General features: G+C 46.6%; 2 pseudogenes; both read left to right on the top strand.

Moving 5' to 3' along the window:
- The first annotated feature begins 6,327 nt into the window (after window positions 1-6,327).
- Window positions 6,328-6,420, top strand: LOC123459084 (annotated as a pseudogene).
- A 109-nt stretch (window positions 6,421-6,529) lies between these two features.
- Window positions 6,530-6,892, top strand: LOC101602516 (annotated as a pseudogene).
- Window positions 6,893-7,201: the final 309 nt, after the last annotated feature.

Raw genomic sequence — 7,201 nt, 5'->3', positions numbered from 1 at the left:
CTAGTCTCTCAGGAAGGTGTGTCACCTGAACAGATGTCACAAGTGAATTCATAGTCTTCCCAAATAGGATGTCCCGGATGTGATTGGACCACCCACCCCTTGAAGACTCTGGGATGATAATTCCAGATAATTACCAAGACCCTCTCTCTTCACCCAGACTCCGTCTGAACTCTGAAGAGTTCCTTCAGGTAGGCGTGTTTGTTAATAGATCCAGCATTTTAGCATGGGCAACACAGAAAAGCAGGTACGTACCTCCTGATGCTGAATTAGCTTCCTAACCAAATATAGCGCTGTTCTTTACTCAGTAAATAATGCGACCTTTTTATGAATCCTGGTTTCTTCTTGCAACAACATAATAAATGTTAAGACAAATCTCACGCAACTTAACTACTCTTGTCACTAAACAGTTATCCGGCCAAATTCAACTAATCCTTAGTTCTGCTCCAGCTGGTTTTGAGTTGTACAGAAGAGACTGGTGTTAAATGCTTCAATAAGAAGATTTATAACCATCATGGTTCAGTATGCACCAAGCACCATACTAAATTCATTATTTCCTTTCATACTCACAAGAGCCTCTGCAGAAACAAACCAAGATGCACTGAAGGCTAAATGCTTTTTAACTCAGAACTCACAACTAAGAATGGTAAAGCCCGTCTTGGAGCCCGCTGCATATTGCCTCTGTGTCTTGCGCTGTGTAGCTCATAGCTTCAGCTAGGATAGCAGAGAGCCATAGCTCTCAACATTCCCCACGAGGTACCACTCACACTTCTAAGATTCTGTTCTGTGACTCATAAAAGGAATTTCTCCAAAAACCTTAAACTTTTCTATACCTGATCTCAATGCTGCTATTTTAATATTTTATATTTGTTTATTTATGAAAGAGAGAGAGAGAATGAAAATGAGAATAGGCATACCAGGGCGACTAGCCTCTGCAAACAAACTCCAGACACATGCACCACCATGTGCATCTGGCTTATGCAGGTACTGGGGAGTCAAACCTGAGTCCTTAGGCTTTGCGGGCAACTGCCTTAACCGCTAAGCCATCTCTTCAGCCGTCAATGCCGATTTTTATCAGCCAGCATATCTGTCCCATTGCCTAATACGAACCTTCGTTATTATTTTTACAGTCTTTTAGAAATTTTCAAAGTGCCAAGTCTCCTTCCCTAAAAATATTTTTAATGGGCCTCCCTGGAATGAAGTCATCTCTAGAAGCTAAGTAATGATCAAGAAAAAGATATTATTTTAATAAAGGGAAATTTTAGTCATGCATGCCTACTAGTAGAAATTTTTATTGGCAATAGCCAGATGAAGATATTTTGGATTAGACTGCGTCTGGAAGGAAGCACAAACAACAACCACATGGACAGTCCCTGTCACTTTTTCAGAGCTGAGAACTGGAAGCCCGTTGAAATGTCTAATAACCTGGCCTGCCAAGAATTTGTGTGGCTTGGGGACGGAGAAGGTGGTGACCACCTAGAAACAGCACTGAGAACTCCAGTGGAAGCTCCTTCCAGTGTATATGAAAAGAGAGAAATTTCCCTGTTTTCTTCATTGAATATCAGCACCTCCAAGATCTCACCATAAGCCTTAGCAAGGTGCCGGAATGCGTAACTCCAGAGCTTCTGGTTAAGATAGAGGCAAAATGCAAGTTGCTGTATATATTACAATGCACACACAATAAGTGACATCAAGGAAAAATTCACAAGGCTGACGACCTGAGATCGGGTCCTCGGAAACCACATAAAGCCAGAACTGTAGTGCTTGTCTGGAGTCCCAGGGCGTCTAGCATGAGAAGGGGGCAGAGACGAGAGACCTGCGAACCTGCCAGCCCGACAAAGACGGTGTTGACCAAGAGACCTGCCTCAAACAAAGTGGACACTGAGGACTGAGAGCCGAAGTTGTTCTTCAACCTCCACACACGCATCACGGCACACAGATGCCCACATTCATACGCACATGCACCAACTAAAGCAGATTGAATTAAAAAAAGAGGGGGGAGGAGGGAGGAAAGAAGAAAGAAGAAGGGAGGGAGAGAGAGAGGGAGGAAGGAAGGAAGGGGAAGGGAAGGGAAGGGAAGGGAAGGGAAGGGAAGGGAAGGGAAGGGAAGGGAAGGGAAGGGAAGGGAAGGGAAGGGAAGGGAAGGGAGGGGAAGGGAGGGGAAGGGAGGGGAAGGGAAGGGGAGGGAAGGGGAGGGAAGGGGAGGGAAGGGAAGGGAAGGGAAGGGAAGGGAAGGGAAGGGAAGGGAAGGGAAGGGAAGGGAAGGGAAGGGAGGGGAAGGGAGGGGAAGGGAGGGGAAGGGAAGGGGAGGGAAGGGGAGGGAAGGGGAGGGAAGGGGAGGGAAGGGGAGGGAAGGGGAGGGAAGGGGAGGGAAGGGGAGGGAAGGGGAGGGAAGGGGAGGGAAGGGGAGGGAAGGGGAGGGAAAGGGAGGGAAAGGGAGGGAAAGGGAGGGAAAGGGAGGGAAAGGGAGGGAAAGGGAGGGAAAGGGAGGGAAAGGAAGGGAAAGGAAGAGAGAGGAGAGAAATAGAGAGAGAGAAAAAAAGGAAGGAAGGAAGGAAAGAAGGAAGGAAGGAAGGAAGGAAGGAAGGAAGGAAGGAAGGAAGGAAGGAGAGAAGGAAGGAAGGAGGGAAAAATACACGCAAGCACAGGGCTGGGGAGGTGGCTTACTCATAAAGCACTTACAATGTGTTGCAGTCCGGTTCGCGTTGCTGGTAGAAATCACCCAACCAAGAGCAGCTTTTGGGAAAAAGAGATTTATTTTGGCTTACAGGCTCGAGGGGAAGCTCCACGATGGCAGGGGAAAACGATGGCATGAGCAGAAGGTGGACATCACCCTCTGGCCAACATAAGGTGGACCACAGCAACAGGAGGGTATGCCAAACACTGGCAAGGGGAAACTGGCTATAAAGCCCATAAGCCCGCCCCAATAATACACTGCCTCCAGGAGGCATTAATTCCCAAATCTCCATCAGCTGGGAACCTAGCATTCACAACACCTAAGTTTATGGGGGACACCTGAATCAAGCCACCACACCATGTAACTCTAAATTCAGATCCCCAGACCCCAGATAAAAGCCAGAAACTGTGGCAGATTACTGTAATCCCAGCAATTTTAGAACAAGATGAGAGGCTAATACAGGAGAATTTCCCATAAGCTCTCAGAACAGCTAGTCTATAGGACTGTGTAGGCCATGAGCAAGAGACCCTACCTCAAAGGAGCTGACAGGCAAGGACTGACCTTAAGGTTGTCCCCTGACATCCACATGCACACACCATGGTTCACACACACACTAATAAATAAATGAACAGGTCTTTTTTTTTAAGAGAAAAACACAAATGGAAGTTATAATCTCTTCCTTTGCAAGATTAATTTGAGGTCTGGAAGGCACAGAATTTGAGGTTTCTTCCTTTTATCCAAAGGGTTGGGACTGATACGATGCCCCTCAGTCCTATCCTTCTAAGATCCCTCTCCAGCCAAATCAAGACAGAGCTGTGAAAAACCTAGGGGTCCAAACCCAAGGAGAAGCCCATGCCTGTCTGTTTTACTTACCTCTGCATTATTTGAAGAGGCAGAAGATTAGAGAACGGTTCTAGTGAGTCCTATTCTTTCTCAAATGCTAATAACTGAGAATGGGTTTTTGAAAACAAGAGGAGAGCAAGTGGCCGTAAGTATATAAGAATTAAAGAAATGTCTCTGTTGACCGGTAGAATGACAATATTGTATGTCTATTGTTTTACTTCATCAGACTAACAGCATTGTTAAAGCCTGAGGCAACCCATTGTTAAGGATGTGAGTCAGCCGGGCATGGTGGCACACGCCTTTAATCCCAGCACTCAGGAGGCAGAGGTAGGAGGATCGCCATGAGTTCAAGGCCACCCTGAGACACCATAGTGAATTCCAGGTCAGCCTGGGCTAGAGTGAGACCCTACCTCGAAAAAGAAAAGAAAAAAAAAAAAAAAGGATGTGAGTCTATGTACAGTCAATCACTGCTGGTTGGAGTATAAAATGGCTCTCCTCTTGAAAGGGCAGCAGGAAGTATCTAGAAGAATTCAAATCCTTTAGTCCACAACTCCCCCTTGGGAACACAGTAGCATGCATATGCAAGAACACGGAGACAGAGATGCTCTTGCGTGTGTCTGCAATAGCGGGTAATCATAGATAGCCCAAAGGCTATCTCTAAAGAGACTCTCAGATCAACATCAGCACATCAGCATGAGGGAAAGCTATGGGCAGAGCGTGACAAGAGTGGGGCAAATGTATTCGCTTTGTCGTGGGTATATTAATGGGAATGCAAGTATCTTAATAACACAGGCTATGGACTTGTTTATGTTTGTTTGCTTATTTATTTATGTATTGGAGAGAGAGAGAGAGGCAGAGAGAGAGAGAATGGAGAATGGGTGTGTCAGGGTTTCCAGCCACTGCAAACAAACTCCAGACACGTGTGCCACCTTATGCATCTGGCTTCAGTGGGTCTTGGAGAGTTGAACCTGAGTCCTTTGGCTTTGCAGACAAGCTCCATGACCACCAAGCCATCTCTCAGTCCTGTATTTATTTTTTATTTGAGTGAGAGGGGATTATGGCCATCCCAGGGCCTCTTGCCGCTGCTTTGTACATCTGGCTTTGGTGAATCCTGGGGAAACTGGCCCCCAGCTGGCATACTTTGCAATGTTTTTATGTGTGGGCGAATGCAAATAAGAGAGTTGTTATTTGTCTTTTATTATCTAAAACTTTAGAACATGTGTTTGTTTCACTTACTGAATTTATTTAAGCAAAAAAAAAAAATCAAAGCATCTTTAAAAATAGCTGGGAATTTGAAAGAATTTTCAAGTCAAGGGGAGAAACTGGCTACCACACAGAGCTCGTATGTGCAGATTAAGCATGGTCGTCAATGTCTTCACTCCAATGGACTGAAACTGGATTACATCACACCCAAAAGTAGTTTAGTCTCTCAGCAGCACATCCAAACTAACTGAACTCACAAGAGACTGATAGGCAAACCAGAATATCAGCTTGTTCCATCACTGGAGGCTGATATGACAGGGGCTGGCTAACTCTTTGCTGGACATGGTGTAAGGAACGGGAGTCCTCTGCATGTATGCCCTGCAAACTGCTTAGATATTTAGTAATCTTTCTTGCCTCTACCCACCAGAAGCCCCTCCTTCAGTTCGGACAACCAAAACTGTCCTGAGCACTGCCAGAAATTGTCTGTAGAAATACTATCAATTCTCCCTGCAATTGAGAACTACTCGGTTCACAGGGACAAATGCAACTGCCAAGCAGATCAGATGTTACCACTGCCCAAAAGCTAAGTGGATGGGCACGTAACCATAGCTCACTAGGAAAGAAAGCAGTTTGGACTGGGGAGATGGCTCAGCAGATTAAGTGCTTGCCACTCAAGTGTGGGTTCAGATCCCCAGAACACAAGCAAAAAAAAAAAACCTGGATGCCAGCTGGGGAGATGGTTCAATAGCTAAAGGCACATGCTTGCCAATACTGCCAGCCTGGGTTTGATTCCACAGTCCACATGGAAAGCCAGATGCACAAAGTGGTGCATACATTGGAGTTCTGGCCACTCACACTCAAGAACACACAGAGAGAAATAAAATTTAAAAATAAAAATTTTTAAAAGGCCAGAGAGGGCTGGAGGGATGGCTTGGCAGTTAAAAGTATTTGCCTACTAAGACAAAGGACCCATGTTAGATTCCCCAGGACCCACGTTAGCCAGATGCACAAAGGGGTGCACACATCTGGAGTTCGTTTGCAGTGGCTGAAGGCCCTGGCGCACCCATTCTTTCTCACTTTCTCTCTCTTTCTCTGTCAAATAAATAAATAAGCAAATAAATAAATAAATAATATTTAAGGGCTGGAGAGATGGCTTAGCAGTTAAGCGCTTGCCTGTGAAGCCTAAGTACCAGGTTCAATTCTCCAGGTCCCATGTTAGCTAGATGCATGAGGTGGCACATGTGTCTGGGGTTCCTTTGCAGTGGCTAGAGGCTCTGATGCAACCATTCTCTCTCTCTCTCTCTCCCTTTTAAAAAAAAGGGGGGCGTGGAGAGATGGCTTAGCAGTTAAGGTGCTCACCTCAAAGACTAAGGACCCAGGTTCAACTCCCCAGAACCCAAGTAAGCCAGATGCACAAGGTGACGTATGAGCCCAAGATGGCGCATGTGCAGACGGTGGCATAGGTGTCTGGAGTTTGTTTGCGGTGGTTAAGGCCCTAGTGCACCCATTCTCTCCCCCCACCCCACCCTCCCTCTCTCTCTCCCTCTCTGTCTCTCTCTCTCTCATAAATAAAAAAAGTAGGCAGTCTTCTTCAAAACTGTGATTTGGGGCTCACTTTGGCAGCACGTGTACTAAAACTGGAAGGATACAGAGACCTGCGCAAGGATGACACAGAATTTTGTGAAACATTCCCTATTGTTATCTCCTTGAAGAGTATGTCAAATGCAAGAAATGAACAAATAAAAATACGGTTCATTTTTTTCCTTAAAAAAAAATGATCTCACGCTAGGCCTGTGCGCCGCTGTCCACATGCGTTATGTCTCCTCCTACCTGCTGGCGGCCCTCGGGGGCACCTCCTCCCCCAGCACCAAGGACATCAAGGAGATCCTGGACAGCGTGGGCATCGAGGCTGATGATGACCGGCTTAACAAGGTCATCAGTGAGCCGAACGGGAAAAATATTGAAGATGTCATCGCCCAAGGTATTGGCAAGCTCGCCAGCGGGCCTGCTGGTGAGGCTGTGTGTGGCTGGCTCGGCTGCCCCTGACTCCTGCTGCTGGTTCTGCCCCTGCTGCAGCCGAGGAGAAGGATGAGAAGAAAGAAGAGTCTGAGGAGTCAGATGACGATATGGGATTTGGCTTGTTTGATTAAATTCCTGCTCCCCTGCAAATACAGCCTGTTTATGTAAAAAAAAAAAAAAAAAAAAAAAACTGATTTGAAGAGTTGATGGCTTTGAGCCGTGACCATCAAAGGTACCTCGCTACTCCATGAATCCTTTGTTCCTGAATAGCAACTCCTGGGACGCGCCCAGTCCTCGCCAGGGCCCACACTGGTGGGTTCTTCCCCTTCCAATGAACACTTTCTCCTGGAGTCCCCAGTGTTGCCAATGGAGTTGATGCAAGCGGTCTTGAATGGCAGGGGCGTGAGCCCCACAGGAGCTGGCGACCCGGAGGGAGGCAGACTCCCACTGTCATAAGCCCAT

The sequence above is a fragment of the Jaculus jaculus genome, chromosome 2 (assembly GCF_020740685.1).
Source record: "Jaculus jaculus isolate mJacJac1 chromosome 2, mJacJac1.mat.Y.cur, whole genome shotgun sequence".
In the NCBI taxonomy this organism is placed as follows: Eukaryota; Metazoa; Chordata; class Mammalia; order Rodentia; family Dipodidae; genus Jaculus; species Jaculus jaculus.
This window is presented reverse-complemented; position numbering and strand designations above follow the sequence as displayed.